The sequence below is a fragment of the Camelus dromedarius genome, chromosome 17 (genome assembly GCF_036321535.1).
Source record: "Camelus dromedarius isolate mCamDro1 chromosome 17, mCamDro1.pat, whole genome shotgun sequence".
NCBI lineage: Eukaryota > Metazoa > Chordata > Mammalia > Artiodactyla > Camelidae > Camelus > Camelus dromedarius.
Window position 1 is genome coordinate 16,497,612 of NC_087452.1, and position 20,544 is coordinate 16,518,155.

Here is a 20,544-nt window from a genome sequence, read left to right on the forward strand (position 1 = left end):
ATTTTATAGTCTGTATGTTGTGTATGTGTATGTATTATATATGTGTCTATATATAGAGTGTATTTATACTATATACACTGTGAACACATAGACTACAGTAGGTACCATTTATATAGTATTTTGGTTACAGTCAGAGTTTGTATTTTATAGCATTTATATGTGTGTATATATAGTATAGTATATATGTGTATATGTAGAGTAAATTTGTAGTATGTATACTGTAAATACATATAAAAACCACAGTATATATCATTCATATGATATTTTGGTTGAAGTTACAGAGCTTGGTGGAAATGGAATTTAGTCTTGGGTTTATTGGATATTTAACAAAACACACAAACAAACAAACAAATTCCACAAACCACAGTCACAGTTTGTCCTTTATTTTCGGGTCTGCCTGGTGACTTTCATGCTTTAGGGAAGTCAAGCAGGACAGCACTGATACTGTTAAGCGTTGTTTGACCAACTTACGTTTTAGCTAGAAACCGGCAGCCACTCCAACCCTCAACGAAAGTGAATGCTCCTGCATGGCTCTCCCTCCTCACTGCAGTTCTTTGGAGTGACTTGCCTGTTTAGTCCACCTGTAAGCCTTTGTGACATTCTGATCTTGTAGAATGTCCTTTCCACCCCATCTTCCAGTTCCTTCCAAAACTCGCTCAAGATAATTCCTCTAGAAAGCCCTTATCTACCCGGATACCCGCTGTGTTTTTCTGTATTCACTTGTGCAGCTTCTCTGTGCTTCCGAATCCCTCAAAAATCACAGACCTGAGCCATGTTTTGACCCCCAGTGATCATTTGGTAACAGGGTTTGCAAGGGTTCTTTCTCTTGCTTTCTTTTTTGAAATGTGTACTATTCAAAGGTTAGTTGTTATCTTTGAAGAATTATAAAATTTCACAAAAATAGTGATGGATTACTGCCTTTGTTTGTAGAACTGGAAGCTCCTGAAGCCGTGGGTTTCTGCTCCTGCGGGGCATTAATGGGCCTGTGGGGCACAGTCTGCCCTGGATAGCTGGTGAAGCCTGGGGCCTCCAGTCTGCACATTCCTCACCGCACCCTGTACCTGATACATGCCTGTGTTGCTCACTTGCATTATCTACCTGGTCACTGTGGGATGCCTTAGCTTTCTCGTATGAACAAGGAAGCTCAGAGTCAGAAAGGCCTTGGAGCCAAAACTCACTCTGGCAAGCTTCAGTCAGAAGAGTGTCTAGTGCAAGGTTGGCACTCAAAACTCTTGTATTAGGGTATTGGCTAGAAGAATACGGGCTTGTTACGAGCGCAAGCTTTGTGGAGTCAAGCCCTGTAGCTGTGTGATCTTGGGCAAGTTACGAAAACTCGGTGCCTCAGTTTTCTTGTCGGCATCTTGAGCTGATAAGAGGATCTCCTGGGAACCTTGTGGTAAGAGTAGAATTAAATGGAATAACTGTTGTAAAATACTTAAAACCAGTAGTGAAGTGTGAGTTTTCTATAAATGGCAATTGTACAGGATGCCGAGGAATGAATTCTTTCCATAGTTGGTTTGTTTCTTGACTCTGTAATGAGCACCTACAATGAGCCAGGCATTTTTCTGAATTTTTGGAGGATAGTGATGAAATACAACAGAGAAGTTCCCTTGTCTTATGGGGCTTATATTTTCATGGAGAGGACGAATAAGTCAATGAGAAAAAAGTTGATAGATGATGACAAGAGCTCTGGGGAAGGGATGAATTGGGAGTTTGAGATTTTCAGATACTAACTACTATATATAAAATAGATAAACAACAAGTTTATACTGTATAGTACAGGGATATTCAATACCTTGTAGTAACTTACGGTTAAAAAGAATATGAAAATGAATATATGTTCATGTGTGACTGAAGGATTATACTGTATACCAGAAATTGACACAACATTGTAAACTGACTATACTTTAATAAAAATATATTAAAAAAGAGCTCTGGGGAAAGTAAATAGGATGATGTAATTGAGTCACTGGGGAACTAGCTTAAGCTTTCTTGATGTGGCCTTTGCCCCTAAGACCCTGTGACAAGAAGGAACCACTTGTGTAAGAAGTAAACTGATGGCCTTCCAGGTAGCTGGAGGAGCAGGTGGACCAGGAATCTGTGTTTCACAAAGCTCTCCAAGTTACCCTCACACACACAGTAAAGTCTGAGAAACACTCGTCTGTAACGTGTTTGGGCAGATTTCCATGGGCGTCTGAGCTGTGCTCTGTGGAGAGGAATGGAAGCCTTCTGTGGATGCCCAGGGGATTCTGTCATCTGTCCAGGGTGCAGGCTCACCAGGGGTGGGCACTAGAGCCAGGGTGAGAATTCTTCTACGCACGTGCAGAACCCTCTGCCGCCAGCACAGCTTTGGTGTTGACGACAGATTAGTGTAAGAATGATTCGTGGTAAAAATCTTCTTTTTAATCAGAAAGCTTAAAGGAGAAGCTAACAGTTTAGGTTATTTAGAATAAGTATGCTTTATCCCAAAAGACAAAGATGCTAAGAGATAGAAGGGCCTTGGAGAGAATCAATTAATGGCTGGACCTTGCAGATGAAGAGACTGGGATTCTGAGCTGTTCAGTGGCTTTCCTGGAGTCACACATCTGTTGACAATACTGGGCCCAGAATGCAGGCTTCTCTGCTTGAATGTCTGCACTTTACATCATATGTTTTCTCTTGATGGAGATCTCTCTGGGTCTTGCTCATTATGTCACTCATAAACATTTTTGGAATTATTTTGAAGGGAAATGATTATGGTTTCCTCTCTTGCCAGTTTTAATGTTCATTATTATTTTTGAAATAATTTTTCTTTTCATATATTTTTACTTTCTGGAAAAGACTACTTACTAGGAATTGGTACGTTTATCCAGGGAAGCTTTGAATTAAAACAGCTTATTGTTACCTGAGCACTTTCTACTGAGATTAAAAAGGATATTTCTGTAATGCCAAGACATGTAAAATATTTGGCCCAAAGTCTGCAATAAACAACAACCTTCTAGTGTCTGCGTTGAAGTAATTGGTAAATATATCTTTCAAAACCGTATTTCCGGTTCATATTTTACAGCATCACGCTTGATAAATTGACATACCCTTGTTTGAAAGGTGTTTTCCCCTACCTCTAGAGTCTATGTGTGTCGTGCTGTTTTCAAGTTTAAGGAAGTGGTGGTTTTAGAAGTTACATCTCAGTTATGTGTAAAAAAAAAAAAAAATGTTTTTGTATTGCAGTGTCCCAGGAGCTTTTGCTGACAATTCCAGTTTCCAAACCAAGCATTTGGGCAATGGTGAGGGCTTCTATCCCTTCTCTGATTTGCTGTCAACCATGAACGGATGGCTGTGATGCCTGCTGGCCAAAAGGGTGAGTGAATGTTTACGATTATTCATCTGAAAATTCAGAAGACCAGATGTCAGCTGGAGGGTCCTACACAGTGCAGGAAACTGATTAACATCCTAAGTTCATCAGAACAATTACACGGAAAATGAAAGACTCTTAGTTTCAAAAGAAGAGACACCCTGTCGTTGCTTTCTGGTATAACCTTTTCAGATAACTCGTACAGTGATCTGAGGATTTATAGAAGACGTATTAGGACACAGGGGAAGTTTTTTTGTTGGCATGATTCTTTTAAGCATGCTTTGAAAGGTGAACTGCCTAAACTACATGCACAACTGAAAGAGTCATTGCTTTCTTGGTTACATTACAAGCTAAACTACCATGAAATAAGACTATGATGACTTCATCTTGAGTTGTGGGGGGAGTTTAAGTCTGATTTGTTCATTGCGAAGGTCCCATCCCAAGCCTTCTACATGATTAGGGCTTTTGAGAAAGCGAAAGGGTTGGGAATTGTGGAGTCTCAAAAGATTTTCAGAAAGACTAGGAACATTTTTTTCTTTCTATCATAGTTCTCTTCTTCAGATTATTCATTGTAATTTTTAGGGGAGGTGAGAAGGGACATGCTGATCTTTTTCTGTTAACACATTTTCTGTATGTGATGGCTTCTATCACATTCCTCAGAGATCGCTGGCTCCCCTGTAGTAATGAATGAACAGTTGTGATTTACTTTTATCAGCGACAATACCTGGTTGAGGCAAGGTGATTTGGGTAAAAACTCTGACATCATTCAATGATAGCTTGATCATAAAATGAGCCTTTATAGAGAACCATTGGTTTCAATTTTGTACTGAATGGCATTTGATGATAAGAACCATTGGCATAAACTCACCTTGCTTGTCTTAGCAGAGTTGTATTTGAAACAGATTCAATTTAATGGAAGTATAGTGATGTAGAAAGAGCACATATTGGAAATTGGGAGACCTAATAGCTAGCTGATATGTTAGTTATGACAAGTTAATCTCTGGTTTGACTTCCTGTATTTAGAGCGTGCTATTTGTCAGTGCTAACAAGGCCCTCGAAGTTGTCTGTGTAAAATCCCTTCATTTTATAGATGGGGCATCTGAGAAACAAGGTGTCTAATTGAGATGTCCCTAGGCTTGGTCATAGCCGTGTCCTCGGTTTTCTGTCCTCAGTGATTATTTCTAGCTTATCTCAGTTATTGGGATTATGACATCCAACCCATGCAGTTTAGTAAATCTTCTCTGCTGATAAGTGTCTTTTTAAGATGTTGTTTTGCATTCAGCTGTTTGGGCCAACTTTTTAAAGATTTTACAGGTAGAGATAATTTAGACAAATTATTCCCATTTCATAGATTAAAAAGGAGAGAGAAAAAGAGCCCTAGTGAAGCAACTTGGCCAAATATCAGAGACTAGATGACCCTCAAAGAGCCTGTGGGCTTTAAAATTCAATTCCACTTAGATTAGTTTGATACGTTACTGCTTGTCCTTTGTCTTTTGTTCTGCTGGAACTAGAGATAGAGGAACAACAAAGTCTTGTATCTTCCTCACAGTATTCTTTCTTTCATTGGTAAGAAATAAAGCAAATAGTAAACAGTAACACATAAGGCAAGGAAGTCCACAGGGAAAAGAAATGGTTAATGGAGTCATGGAATTTTAGATCTGTTAGAGTGCTGGGATTATCTTATGGAGTGGTCCTGGGCAAGGCCTGGGGTTCCCTCTCCTACGAAGTTCTTCTGAGGCTTTCCATTGCTACATAGCTATGATAGACTTTTGTGGATGGTCAGTAGACCAGTGATCAGGTAGCAGGCCTTAAAAAAAAAATATATATATATATATATATAATCTTTGGGGATCCAGGTAGAGTTGAGAACAAAAGCTTGGATCTGTCTCATAGAAATATGAGAATTCATAGAAGTGGTTGGAATTCTGAAGGTATTGAAATAGCAACAAACTCAGGTTTGAGGTTACGTGTCATCTCTGTCTTCAGTATTCATAGAGTCTGTCAAACTCACAATCATAAATTGATGTATGAAATTGAACAAAAACCACATGAATGGATTTGTTGAAGACCAGGCTCATTTTATTCATTAATTTCATGGGTAAGGCCTGCTATTTGAAAATTGAGTCTGAAGAACTGTAAATGAAAATGGTATCTCTTGAACTGATAAAAATATAGTTAGGTCCAATTGAAAGCAGTTTTCTCCTAACTAAGCAAATGCTTTGTATTTATCAGATTGTAGTAAATTTGCCTTCACTGTATTGTTAGTAGGAAGTAGAGATCCCTGGAATCTGATGAGCTGGAGTATGTGTTCTGATTTTCTATCCTTGTTTATCCTCAAAGCATACCTTCAAGGTTCATTTAAAGGACTAATTCTCTTCCTCCATGATCCAGTAGCCTGGACTTTGATGCATTATATATCTGATAGCTATTAATCCTTCTGTTGTCAAAAATGTATTCATAGTCCTACAGCTTTTAAAACTTTACAGTTTATTGAGTAACCAAAAGAAGCACCAATTAATTGTTACAGCTGGTAATTTGGAGTCTTTAGGCATGAAATAAACTCTAATTCTGACTGGAATGTTTTCATGGTAAGTGTCTTCATGGTAGAGCAGGGTCCCAGTCACAGGAGCAGGCAGCTCTAACAATAGATAACCTCCCTGCAATGCAAGGAAATGAAACCATATGCTAAAAGGTTTATACAAATAGATCATTATGGCACAATTTTAAGGTCAGAAAAATGGGTGATTGGGTAGTGTACTCAGTTTATGTTGGTGATAACCATCCCTGCATAATAAATTAACTTAGGGGCAGGATATAGAAGGGTTGAGCCCTTGAGTTGGGTCTCTGTGATGTGGTTCCTTAATGCTGTAATTTGCCAGCAGGGAATCAGAGCTGGCTCCTGTTTCCCAGTGTGAAGCTTTACTTGACATTGGTACCTATCTGAAGCACATCACAAGACTCCAAGAATGAAGAGCAGCTAAGTCTGCTGTATATTTAATAGGCAGTTAGCCACAGTGTTATTAGTAAATGTGATAATAACAGTCTGGATTTGCATAAGAGTTTTCCTGAGATAACAAGTTGACTCTAGATAGCAAATATGCTGGCTTATTTGTCAGTCTTTGCCTCTGTCCCTACCAATAAATTGTCCCTTGCTGGTGGAGCTGATATAAGAGTATAAGCATCATGCAACAGTTTGTCACCAGTTGTTTTTCCTGATTTGCCTATAGTTCCCCTTTTGCTCTCTCTCTTAATCAAATGCTTAGCTTTTGACCTACTAGAAAGAGGTAAAAACAGGGAAAATAATCCTTCTCATTTAAGGCTTGATAATGGGCTACATTTTGGCTAGAAGTTCCTGCTTTTTTTTTTTTTTTCTTTTTTTAAATAAAGCTCAAGAATGTGGATTTTTGTCATTGGGTTTGGGGTAGGGTGTGGCGGTGGTGCAGTTTCTGGAAAGAGGCAGAAGTAGATAGCAGGTGTTTGGGAACGGGAGAGCCGGCCAATGGGCTCCCCTTCTGATTTACCTGGTGTGGGAGCCTGTCAGTGGGCCAAGCCACTTGGTTGTGCTGAAACTTCCAGTCCCTGAAATTTTGACTTTGAAAAGTAATTTTAACAATTTAATATACTACATAATATGTTTTATAAGCTGGAGCGAATGATCTTAAGTATTTTGGTCTCTTTCATAACACAATGAACCTAATATTGGTAAAAATACAGATCTTCTCTCACACCATAAAGAGAGGCTAGATTTAATAAGCAGTTATGAGTGCTGGCAGCTGTCTATCAGATTGTATAACTTGGACTCCAGCAAGTGAAGACAGTGTCAACTTACATTTTATCTCGAAAGTGTTTTTGAGGCGTTTATTTTGCCTTTCTCTTCAGTCCCTAACCTAATACAGGTCATGTAATTGGCTGAATATTTTCCACATAGCTAATTGGCTGGGGGCCAAGGTAGAAACCATTGTCTGGCTTGATGAAGATCAGAAATTAACATGACATTTACATGAAGGTAATGGAATATATTAGTAATGCAGTAATTTAGGATGGTGAGAGGAAAAGTGTCCATCCTTTCCCGCCCATAAGCAGTGGTAGGAGTTCTGAAAGAACCTCCAGCATCCCCCCTTGCCCCACCCACAGCTCCGTAATACCCTACAGCAGTGGCCAGCCAGTCCCTGTGTCACTTTTAAATTCTTCAGACAGAACTGTAAGACAAACTAATGAATTATTCCATTTGTCAATTAAAAAAGAAAATCTACCAACTACTATTGTAAGATTAAATTCCAATTAGAAGATTGCATTTAATTCGGGAGCTGTAACATTGTTTTAATGAATTCTCTTAGAGGTGACAGTTCATATGAGATAAATTTATGTGGTGTAGGTAGATATAAATTCATTGGATAATGTTAAACATGTTACTTCATATATATTAGCTGTGAAATTTATTTCTTCTCTAGTTATGTCCCCAAGGAGGTAGAGTCAGAGAGAAAAACATATCTTCAAAGAAAGAACCCTTTCTGTCCTTTCAGATACTTGCTCTAAAACAGCCTTTTCTCACTTTTATTAAAAAAAATCTGTTAAATTTCTGCATTAACTGAATTTATGATTCTTGGTGTATGCTATTTATAAAATTGAATATAGGTTTTATGATATAGGAAATTAGTCTAGGAATGAGAATATGATCCAATTTTGTAATAAAGGTAATCTGCATTTATATTGCAGATATTTTCCATTTCTCTCTAAGCCCCTTATGGGATTAAACACACATTTTTCTGGACATACAAATTCACTGTAGAGTAAACTTTTAATGTAGTGGGCAGGCTTTTGTTCCCATGACATCTGCACAAAGCATTGAGCGCTTTGCCTAAATCAAAAGCAGCAAACTTTGACACACTTTCGATTTTGTAGTTCCCCTACCCCTGCCCATTTCTGTGCCCCTGGCAGACATCGCTAATTGATCACTTTTTTTCTGCTGCCGAGTGTGGATGTGGCTTCAGAATTATTCCACTTAAATTCTTGGAAGCAGGCTTACAGATTCACCATTTACATGGGTGTGGCCAGAATCATGTCATGCAGATGGCTTTTGACTAGTCTTTGTAGTTTTCCTTTGTGTACCCCATCCTTACCCCAGTATCTGGAACACAGCAGTTAAATGCATGTTATGCTAATGAGAGAATCTTACACATGCACAGTTCTGGCAACTATCTGATTGTGTCACGATTGGATCTTTGACATCTTGTGTACGCTACATTTGTATGATTCGGTAGGCAGTTTATTTTCAACTTTTTATCTGCTTTTGGGGTTACATGTGTGAAACATTACAGTTTTGTAGGTTTGGTTTTTTTTTTTCCAATTTCTGTAACTTCGGAAAAGGCAAGAAAAAGACTCTTCTCACCCTCTTGTTACCTGTGCATCAACTCAGGTTCAAACGCAGCAAGGAAGTGGTGAGGTGAGAGCTAAACCCTGACTTTCCCTCTCCGAGTGCAGTTTCTCAAGGGAGGGGCACACGCATGTACCAGGTGCTGACCGGTGCAGGGCAAGTTTCTCACAATTTCCTTTTGCATATTAATCTTGGTTTTTTATCAATACACCGAAGCAAGCTGTACCAGGGAGGAAGGCATTTAACTATTATATTTCAAACGGTGTCTTCCGTGATGTAAAATTCTAGGAACTTAAACTACATTGCATGTTGTTTTTGAAAATAATCTGTTTTCTCTTCACTTGGTTCAAGTAATGCACATAGGCTAAGAGAAGGAAATTTCCATTGTGTTTCCATGCAGGCTGCTGAACTATTCTGTCAAGAATTTCTGTCATTTTAATTCCTTCTTAAAGAAAAAAATGAGCTTTTAGCATATTTAAGTACCACTTAGTTAACGTACATTTTAATTTCAACATATTGTTTAACTGTGTTGATCATGATAACCCGAGTTCTGGAACGTGATTGTGGGTAAACATGTGAATTGTTAACCTGTTGAGCCATATTTGTAGGATGATATGGTTGGCTTTGGTCAAGGATGTCAAAATCTATGAGCCCCTATTATGGTCCGTTCCGGTGGTGGCTCTTGGATTTTCCCTACACGGTGTTTGTTCACTGTGCAGCTCCAGCTGCTTGATTGAAATAGGCTCATGAGATGAGATCTTTTTTATCCCTCCTTGTATTTCATGAGGTTTTAGTGATATTTGTCCCAAATAATGCTAGCAACAGATCATTAGGTATTTATTTTTCCTACAGAGGTTTGGCTCTCATGTCAGTTATCTTCTATAATCTCAACAGCATGGCTCTCTCCTCGATATTATTATTCCAGTTTTGCTGTTGAGAAGACAGAAGCTCAGTGTCTAAGTTGCTGCTCAGGATCACATAGCAAGTTTTACAAGTGGTTTTCCCTCAAGTTGGGCCAATGTCAAAGGGAGGGCATGCTACTTCCGTCCTTATCTTTCAATAGATTCTGTGCTTCCTTGAGGCCCTTTTCTTTGATACAGACAGGGAAGATTTTTGTAGCTTATAGCTGTAGTCTTTATGGAAGAAATGGAATCCAAGTCATTTAAAATGGCAGCGTAATCTACACACCAGATTTGTATAGAGCCAGTTTTTTATAAAAGGGAATCACTTCCAAGTTTTTCAACAATACTCCTTTCCTACTGGCTTTTTCCTCAGTCTAAAATCTCCCAGATCCATAGAATGGGGCTTGGTGTTGTGTACTTCCTTCACGTCTTCTAAACTAAAGATGTTCTTGGTGATGGCAGCCTATGGAGTTCCTAACATCTGAGCAGATGAGTTTTCTTCCTTGGTGCAGTATGAACAGAACACATAGGACTGGGTGGCCAGCTGCTCCAGAGAAGGGGTGCAGGAAGCGAAGACCTTGGCTCCTGGGCTTTTGTGTCTAGGGCTAGAGCCAGGCACCGGAACAGTCAGGCCTGCCCCTTTGTCACACACATTTGGGCCCCTTGTCTATGGAGTACAGGGACTTCTGCCCGTCCAGGATGGACTTTGAGACTAGATGGCCAGGAGGCTAGTTCCAGGTATATTCTGTGGAATTTTTCTTACCACATATGCATTTACTATTAAGGGTGTAATAATACTGTGTAATAATATGGTGTAAGGGTGAAATGGCATGGCATTTGAGATTGCCTTTACACATTTTCAGAAAAGAAAAAATGGAGCAGAATCTTGATATTCTAAAATCTTGATGATGGGTATATAAGGTTCATTATACTCTTTTCTCCAATTCTTTGTATATTTGACCACTTTTATAATTTAAAAAAAAGGTGGATGGGAGGTGGGCAGGGAGAGGCTGATTTAGCTCATTATCTAGTCTGCTGTTGATAAACCAATCACTGGGGAGAACCAGTTTCATGTTCCCCTGTCCTCCATCCCACCTTGGCTGGCCCTCAGCTGCTGCTGTAATTTAACTGACACGGAGTCTTAGGGCAAGGAGATGCTAACCTAATCAGCCAGGAGTTGAAGTAATTTTCTGGACAATACAGATAAAATGACTTTACCTGACATACAAGCATTCCCTGACTAACCTGTAAAAACTGACAGTGGTTCAGAAGCTATTGTGACTGTGTAACATGCTGGGGGCTATCATATACAGGTGGTGGATTTTCTCTAATTCTCCAGTGGGCAGTGTTTTGAGGGCACTGGAGGGGACATAAACCCAGGGCCCATTGATCCTAGGGGCCATGTTCTTCAAAGTGTGATCCAAGGGCTGCCTGGGAATTGTGTCAAATACAGATTTCCAGGCCTACATCCAGGCACAGGCCTTGAGAGCTTGGTCTCTGAAGTTGGAGCAGATAGCCTCAGGTGCCATCCCCAGGGCTCACTCACATTGTTACCCTGGTTGTGTCAAGGCACCTGCCCAAGCCTCAGTTTCCTCATCTGCATAATGGAGGCAATATTAGCATCTACCTTGTTGGCTGTGAAAAGTCCTTCTTACGAGCTTGACACCTTGTAAGCACCTGGTATGTGTTATTTGAAACTATATTTTAATCTTTTTGAAACATTTGCAAATACCCTAACATAACTGGGAATGTTAAGGATGTAGCAATTAATGCTCCGGGTGGCAGTCTTCGGTGGATATAATTTAAACCTTATATATCCCAGAAGTTTTGTTTTTTTTTTTTTTGTCATTATTAAAAACATTTTACAAATGAGTATTAAAGTTTTTTACATAGATGATTGAAAAAGAATTCTGTCACCAAAGTGTGTAAGAGTTGACAAGTGTAAATATGCAGTCAGACAGTTTCAAAAAACGTGTATTATTTACTGATCAATGGAGTGTCTCCTTTGGAGCCATTACACTCAGTCATTTCCTGTCAATCTCTCCAGGCTGTTATAATCAGACTATGGATATGCATATTAAAATATAAGAAAGTTATTGTGCATGTGTGATGGCAGCTATTTAATTGTTAATAATGTTGCTGCTTTAAAAAAGGTATCAGGATAGTTTCCTCTTGTGATGGTTAATCGTCATCAGAATTGATTGCATGAGGAATGGAGGAGGGTTAAATCTCAGGTGGGGGTTAAACCACCAGAAAGGAGGCCTGGCTGGTGCTGATCAGTGTGTGTCTGCGCCTCTGGGCAGTGCCCCAGCCACAGAGAGGAGCTTCTTATCTGATCCGGGGCTCAATACTTGGAGATTCTTTATGTTCTGCTTTCTGCTGTTTTTTTGGAAAAGTTCTATAATTAAAAATAAAAATACTCGTGTATGTGGGTGATGGTAAAAGGGTCATCTAACTTCTCTGTCCACATCAAGGATCAGCATGCTTTTTCTGAGCCACAGGAGAGCTTTCAGGCTGCACAGGTTCTCTGGTGTGTTACAGCTCCTCGCCCTGGTTGTCGTGTGCAAGCAGCCGCCTTAGACGGCTTGTAAGGGAACAGAGGTGGCTGGGTTTCCAAGGAAATTGATTTACAGGCACCTGCATTTTGTATGATGTCCGCAGGTCACTCGAAAGCAGTAGTGGTTTTCTTTTTTCCTAACCCTTGAAGGATGTAAAAACTATTCTTTGCTCACACTCACGAGTGTAGGGTTCCACTCGGCCCCAGGGCCTGTGGTTTGCGAGCTCTGGTCTAGAGAAGGGGCAGCGTGCAGTGCTGGCGAGGCGTTGGCCCTTTGTTCTAGCTCTGATGATGCTCGGGCCTCTTCATTTGCTCTCCAGTTGCTGATGAAATAATAGTGTCATCAGCTTTTGTTCAGATCACATTGTGAGATAGGCTTGTTCTGTGTGTTTGGATTATTTATTGATTTCAAGTGAAATTTAGTGAGTCCCCTCCCCCGTTCCTTTATTTAAAACGGAGAAATATAAACCAGAAGTAAAAGTGAGGCTGAGGATCAAAGATGAAGGGAGAGGGAAAACAAGTCACAGGAAAAAAGTGGACTTTGAAAGTGACGTATTAAGATCTGTCTTCTCTTCAGTCCCAGTGTTGTCTGATAGGTGTTTTATGTCTCAACAGTGGAATGTTAAGATCACATTTCTAGGACATTTTTGAAAATTTAAGAATGAGGTCGTATTTTAATAAATACATATTCTATATGAATATGTAGCAAAATACTACTAGCCCACCAAGTCTGGTTTCCAGATATTATTGCTTAAACTCAACACTTAGTAAAATGGAGAGGTTTAAAGAAAAATATAAGAATTATTGTACAGGGGGTTCTTGGGCACAGCAAAACTTTTATAGAGTCAGCATTGAATGATTAAAGCAGGAAGTTTTTTTCCCTAAATATCCCTTATTTTATCTTGAGGGAAGACTAGAGACCAGGAGACATAGAATGTGTATCATTTGACTATTTTTAAAAGAAATCTCTGGAGGACCAGAGTGATCACATTTGAGTCCTCTCTCCCCTTTTGCTGAAGATTTTAACCTGTTACCTTGTAAACAGGTAGGGGACGACAAGGCCAAGGAAACCACGGGAAAGAGTGGGTTCGTGTAAGGGTGCGTATTCACAGAGTGGAGGTCAAGATACGACACACAGCATTGAGTCAGAGAAAGTGTGTGACCGGGGAGAGAAATGAAAAAGGATGTTTGTCAAGAAAGTCTAGGAGAATAAAGAAGACTGTTTCTTTATCAAGTATCATGATAAAACTGACTGGGCTGTGAAGGGGAATGAGTTTCTGGTTTTCATCAAGCCATAATTTATGAATCAAAGTATTTTGCCGTTGGGGAATAAACATCTAGAAAAGACGATCAAGGCCTAGGAAGCAAATACGTTTTCACGTAAATGTCCATTGTAATGAAAAAAAAAAAAGAGGAGGAAGTAGGAGAGAGAATACAACAAAGGTAGAGTTATGTTGAAAGCCTTGTACTTGGTTAATTTATCTTTTTTGTTGTTGTTAAATGAAAAATAAATGTATGCCAGGATCTAGAGCCAAGACGTAGAACCTTTAATGTGTAATAAACAGCTAAATGTGATTAAGAGCACAGGATGTTGGCCAGACAACTCTGGCTCTGCCACTTACTATCCTTATAAACTTGGGTAAGTTACACTGCTCTATGCCTCAGTTTCCTCACCTTTAAATTGTGAATAGTAATAGTATCTAACTCAGACGTTTGTGAGATTAATACACATTAATACATATAAGATGTTAAAAAAGAGTTGAGATGTAGTAATTTTTACTGACTAGTATAGCTAGCTATTAGTCCTAAAGTATTCCCTAAATAAAAAATGTGGTTAGAGGTCATTATAGCAAATTTGCCATTACCTCTCTTGAGTGTCCCAGAATGTGAACTTTCATGTATATCTATACGTGTTAGTGATACACATCACATACGTTCAAAGACTCCTAGACATTTAGCATTCGCATAAATAGGGGAGCTTATTGCTGTCTGCATGTGTCTTGTGTCTAAATCTTTGAGGCTGAATTGGTACTACGTGAACATCCAGCCTATTTTAATAACTCTGGGATGGTGAACTTCTGTTCTTCAGGAAGACCATGTTATCTGTGGCCAGCCATTAGGGCTAGCACAGGAGTAAAATCTACCACCTCAAGGCGTCCCACTCATCTTTTGGTCTGGTGCCTTGGGATTCTATGAAACCCCTTTCTTCTATGTGAAAGTCTGTCAGATGCCTTCGTATAGTTTAACACGTCCTTTTTGAGCCTCCTCCAGTCTGAAAATCCCTTGCTCCTTCAGCTGTCCCTCTCTTGTTTGGTTTTAGGTGCCCTGTAGCCATCTGGGTCATTTCTCATGGCAGCAGTGGCCACAGAGGGGTATTTTTTGTGCCTACGTTTATATAAAATTCACTTAAAAGGGCCTCTTTTTTGACCAAACTGTTTTTATCACTTGAAAGAGTAACACTTTGACTTTTCTTAAACTTGCTTCTTAAATTACCAGTATGGGGAGGTGGCAGTTAAAGAAACTAGTGGTGAAGAATCATAAATCTCCCCTTGAAAGTCAGGATGCTGGGACAGGCTTTGCTTTGCTCTGAGCCAGGTAGCTGTGTCAGTGCTGCAGTCATAACTGTAGTCGTTTTAGTGGCCACAGTAGCATCTCACTGTGCGCCGTAACCTTCGTTCGATCCCATAGATGCAGTAAGTTATTTAATCCTCGTGACCATGAGCCTGTGATGATTTTTATTCCTACTTTGAGACTACAGAAGAAGTGCTCGGGTTAAGTTGGAGACTCTGGTAAGAAAAGTCTAAGAGGAGACTTTTTTGTTAAACATGACTAGGGTTATTCATCCATTTATCCTTAACCCATATGGTTTTTCTATTCTATTTAAGAAATCATGTGGTTTTGAGTCTCTTTTGCTTTATCCGTTGTTTTAATGCATAGAAATTATACAAGTAACATAAAAAATTACCTCCCCTTTTTGGGGAGTGTTCCCTCTTATTCCACTGAATTATTAAACGAATTATTTTTTTTAATTTATTTTTTAAAATTTTAATTTTGAACTGTAGTTGACTTTCAGAGTTTCAGGTGTACAGCAAAGCAATTCAGTTATACATAAACAAACATACGTATATATTTTCAGATTCTTTTCCATTATTACAAGAAATTGAATACAGTTTTCTGTGCTATACAGTAGGTCCTTGTTGTTTATCCATTTTATATATAGTAATGTGTATTTGTTAATCCCAAACTCTTTCATTTATCCCTCCCCTCATCCTTTCCTTTTGGTAACCAGTTTGTTTTCTCTGTGAATCTATTTCTGGTTTGTAAATAAAATTTGTATCTTTTTTTTAGATGAAATGAATTATTTTTAAAGATACTGCTATTCTCAATGGGCTGGAGCCCCCACACCCAGACATTGGGCATAAAATACTTCATTTTCTCTCAGCTTTTCCCAAATGATTTTCTCCCCGCCTTCTTCCAACAAGATTGCCAGAGAGGAAGCCAATCACAATGTTATCGGCTGGAGAAAGATTTCAAAATATACTCATGGGCATGGGTAACTTGGGGGATGGCTGGGTGCCTTCTACGAGACTTCACACATTTCCCTAACATGGAGCCTCACCATGGCAACAGCCATGTCACATGACACACTGGTGACACATGTAAGGTGCTGCCACAGCGCATCCCAGGTTGAATGTCTGTGATTCATTGTTTCCACTGACACAGTGACTGCTGTAACTCGCAGTTGGAAGGTTCTCTGGTTTTCAGTGCCATTAACACACACTGACTCCGTGGCATGTGGAGGCCTCGGGGAAGGGAAGCATCAATAAATAAGTGTGCGTTGTAAACATTGCCTTCATTAGCTTTACAGAGAAATACATGTTCGTCATTCAGCCTCCTTGCCATTCACATTCTTTTTTATTCTAAGCATGTTGTGTTGCTAACACCTTGGAAGCCTGAAATTGACTTTATTTTTAATCATACTTGTACCCATTTCCACTTGGCAAACTTCAGAAGAGAGTTCACGATGGCCCCCTTTTCATATTTATTTACATTCTTCACATGTAGCAGATTTATTGATGAAGGCATGATTCTGGGAATATTCTATATTTGTTCTCATTGTGAAATTCATTGATTACGTTCCATAAGTCAGTTGGTGTCATAAGGGGTCCATGGCTCATGTGGAGGGGCCTAGAGGTTGTATGATATCAGAAGACTCTTTTAGACGTCCAAGATGAGTGGTATTTTAACGTATTTTAATTTCTGAGTGATTCAGTGAGTGATTAAAAAAAGTAGATGTGGAATCTGGAAGGCATTAAAGAGATGTCAAGGACAGACGGATTTTGATTTGTAGCCTAATGAAATGTTTTGCCAACGTTTAAAGATTTTTTTGAGAGTTAGAACTTTAATCATTTGCTTGTGTTTCTGGCATGGTAAGGTTATTCCTGTTTCTGTTACATGATGAATCCAAAGTGAAAATGGGATAATTTTTAATTAGCAAAATTATAAAACCATTTGCAGCCAAATGTTTCTTGTCTTATATAAACTGTGAGGTTTCACATTTTACTTTAATCATTTGGGGAAATTTCATTCTGAAGATTTATTTCAGTTAGTACTTTAGGTATGGATACAAATACTCAGTATTAGAAATTACTTTGTAATATTCTTTTCCAATGTCACTTGGATAATCTGACGAGATTTCAGTCATGTTTATTACTTGTGTCTATTTTGGAGGTGTCATGGTTACCTGAGTTGGATGTTGCACTCATATTCAAATCAGCATTTTGCATGCAAGGCTAAAAAATATTACAAAAGAAATACTACTAGGGTGTTAGTAATGTTTCTTTGTTTTTAATGTTATGTCATCTTGTACATTTCAGGATTGCTTTTGTTGGAGGTATTTGAATCAAAATGTTATATTTTTTTTACTGTAAGTATATGAATGAAGAGTTATTTTAAAAGTACATTTTATTAAGGAAATGAGAATAATGAGCCAAGTCATGGCAGCCTACACACAATTCTCAGACTCTTTATTGTATGATGGTTCACCTGCATTTGATTGTGAGAATTTTATATTTTCTTGGGGCTTATTAGGAGCATACTTAGAAGCACAGGAAATCCATGGAGATGAGAAAGGATTTAAGTGTTCAGAATTCAGAGATATGGCTAGACTGGGGCACTCCCAGCTCCTTGAACTTTTATGTACTTGTTAGTCGGGGGCAGGGGAATGCAGCACCTTATGCTGTTTCTGTTGGATCCTCTGGAGGGCGCTGTGTCACACCCTCATAGTTCACCCATTGCAGGGAAAAGAAAGATGGTAGACACCAGCCAGAGGAAACTGTATTGACCGTACTAGCTCAAGGCTCTGGTGATACATCCAGCCCCTCATTTTTAGCCGTTCATCTTTGAAAATCATAGGTGTCACTTACCAAGAAGAAGAGGGAAAAATGAGATGTGTCAATAAATTTCCTTTAGACTAATTCCTTAATGAAACAGATTGTTAAAGCTATGGGATTCCCAGGGAATGTCATATCCTTAATCATTTTTATTAAACTGTGAAGACGACCAAAGGGAAACTTAAGTTAAAAACAAACAAAACTGGTTAATGAGTGCTGGTTTGGTCTGGAATTTAAGGAGTTATTTATAATTTGGGAGGTAAAAGACTTGTACGTGGTATAGGACTTTCTTAGAACACTCATCTAGATTTGGTAAAGACCTTCCATGTGGAAATAAATACAGCCAACCTACAGAATATTGATTGTTTTCTGAGACAGACTCAGATAGGAGTTTCTTCAGGGAATTTTTTTTTTCACGAGACATGGCAAGATGATCTTGTAGAATTGTACTTCCAATACCTGACACTAGCCACCTGTGGCTGCTGGGCACATGAAGTAGAGACGTGAGTAGTCTGAGCTGAGATGGGCTAAGTGTAAAATACACATCGAATTTTAGCGACGCCGGCAGCATGTTGAAGTGGTAAGATTTTGGATATATTGGATTAAATAAAATATTTCCTTAAAATTAATTTTATCTGTTTCTTTTTATCTTCTTAAAGTGGCTACTAGAAAATTAAAAATTACGTATGTGGCTCCTTTTATTTCTATTGGAGACCACTGTTATAGGACGTGTATGTTACGGAACTATGTGTTACAGAGCATATCAGCTCCATATTTCTGAAATCATCAATCTTTGAGAAATTCTTTTCCTTCAAAAGGGGCTCAAATGTTACTCAAGTTTAAAAAAACTAATTTATTTCATTGATTTATTGTATAAAAAAGACTCCTAATTGATTTCACTAATTTATTTATTAATAAAAAAGAGACAAACTAGTTCATCTCATCTACTATAAGTGCAGCATAGCAATAAGTATTCCCTCATGGATTATAATCTGATGGTGAGGAAACCTCTTTCCGTCGATCCTGTGTACACCACACTGACACATCGAGCTGGAGAGTCAGACAGTTAAAAAACTAGTGATGTTTGACATCAGCTGCTAGCAAGTAATCAGTTTTTTAAGGTTATGTTCTATTTTGTCATGTAGACCTGTAAATCTCAAATGAGGATGAGCACACCATTACATCTGTGTCACAGTATTTGGAATATTGCTGAATTAGTGACACTCCTGCACACTTAGGTCGCCTTGGATTTGTGCTTCCAGACCCTTCCTTTCTCATGAGTGGACATTTACCATTGTCCCTCTTTCCCCCTTTGCCATTAAGGTTATATTTTGGTAGAAATGTTTGAGATCAAACCTACTTTTATACTAATCATTACCTTAAAAAAATCATAGCTGCTACATCCATTGAGAATTTTATAGTGCGGTTTCATCATCTTAGCTCGCTTAGTGAAAATGCTTGATGTTGCTTATGTAGGATATGAAACTGATGCCCCTTTATGGAGGAAGTGTAGAAAGGCATGGTGGCAGCTTACAGGGAAGAGGAAAGATCTTGACGTTGGGTGATGATGGTGGGATGAGAAGGTAGGGGTAGGGACCAATGGTATAGAAGTTGCAGCAAAGGCTGAGAGGGTAGGGGGAATGTTTGGGGATGGGAGGTGTGGGGTGGAAAAAAATTATGTCTCACGTTTGAACTTGCCTGACATTGGATGGCAGTGTGCTTATCAGAGATGGGAAATTTGGTGAGAAAGGCTTTGGTAGGCAGAGGCTGTAAACTTATGACTTTAACTTGGAGTATTCTGAATTTGGAGGTGTCGGTGAAAAAAAAATCTATCTAGAAGTACCTGGGTAGGTGACAGTCATGATTTATCTTCCTTTAGAAGCTCTCTCACACTCTTCTCTTGGCTACATTTATTTAGGGGCCATTATGCTCCAGTGTTCTTGATTCTGTTATCTTTTGGCCAATTAAATATGATTGAAAAATTTTACTTTTTCATCATAAATAATATCCTGCTTAAGCAGTAGAAGGTAAAATCACTAACTCTCTTACTGTTGTAAAACCATAAAAATGAACATTTTAGTATGTTTCCTTCTAGTCTTTAAAAAAATACTTTTTAACTGTTTTATTTGATTATCTTACTTTGAGGGGTAATTAGGTTTATTTATTTCTGGAGGGAGTACTGGGGATTGAACGCAGGGCCTCCTACATGCTAAACATGTGCTCTACCACTTGAGCTATACCTTCCCTGCTCCTTGTAGTCTTCTCTGAATGCAGAATTTAAATGTGTAGTTGCAGTCATCTCATGCTTATAACTTTGTTTCTCTAACATAATTATTTTTATGCTATCATATTATACTTACAGTATTTATTTTTCTTGACTGTATAACAGATGATCTAGTTGCTGCAGTTACTTTTGAGGTGCATCCCGGGGGCCAGGGCCTGTTCTGTGTCCTTGAAATGAGTGTAACACCAGTTATTTTTGTCCATGAGGGTCCCGTCACCATTTGAGAGGTAATAGTTCTTTGTGTGTGCCCTACCTGGTAGCAGTGTGTTTAGATTTCTGGTGCCCACTAGTCATTGTGACAACCAAAGACACCCTCACACAGTTCCAAATACAGCTCCCCAAATGAGGATCACTGGTTTAAACCATAATTTGGTTAACTGTTCATACTGGACAGGACATTAAATGTTGGACATGTAGGTTAGTTACCTTTTGTTGTTGTTCTTTCTTTCATTTGGTGGTAAACAGTTATACATCAGTTGTATCTTTGAGTGCCACTCGGTGGTAGAACAAGGCCATGAGTCATGGGTGAATTTCCATGCTACTGTGTTACTTCAGTTTTGCTCACGATTTTGGGACAACCTTTTGACAGTCTTGGTGAAAGGACACATGACCTAATCTTGACTAACATCTCAAGTGGGAAACCTTTGTTTTTCCCTCCTCGGTACTGCTTTTCCTCCATGTCTATACCGTCCACCACCTCTGA

At 38.9% G+C, this 20,544-nt stretch overlaps 1 protein-coding gene across 5 annotated transcripts in view; it reads left to right on the top strand.

Moving 5' to 3' along the window:
• The window catches only part of FOXP1 (forkhead box P1), a 549,781-nt gene that overhangs the window by 64,092 nt on the left and 465,145 nt on the right, over nt 1-20,544 (top strand). For all 5 annotated transcript variants that reach the window (XM_031471119.2, XM_064496312.1, XM_031471116.2 and 2 more), the window contains exon 2: nt 3,208-3,337. The gene's annotated coding sequence lies outside the window, so the exon portion shown is untranslated. The remainder of the gene's footprint in view (nt 1-3,207; nt 3,338-20,544) is intronic.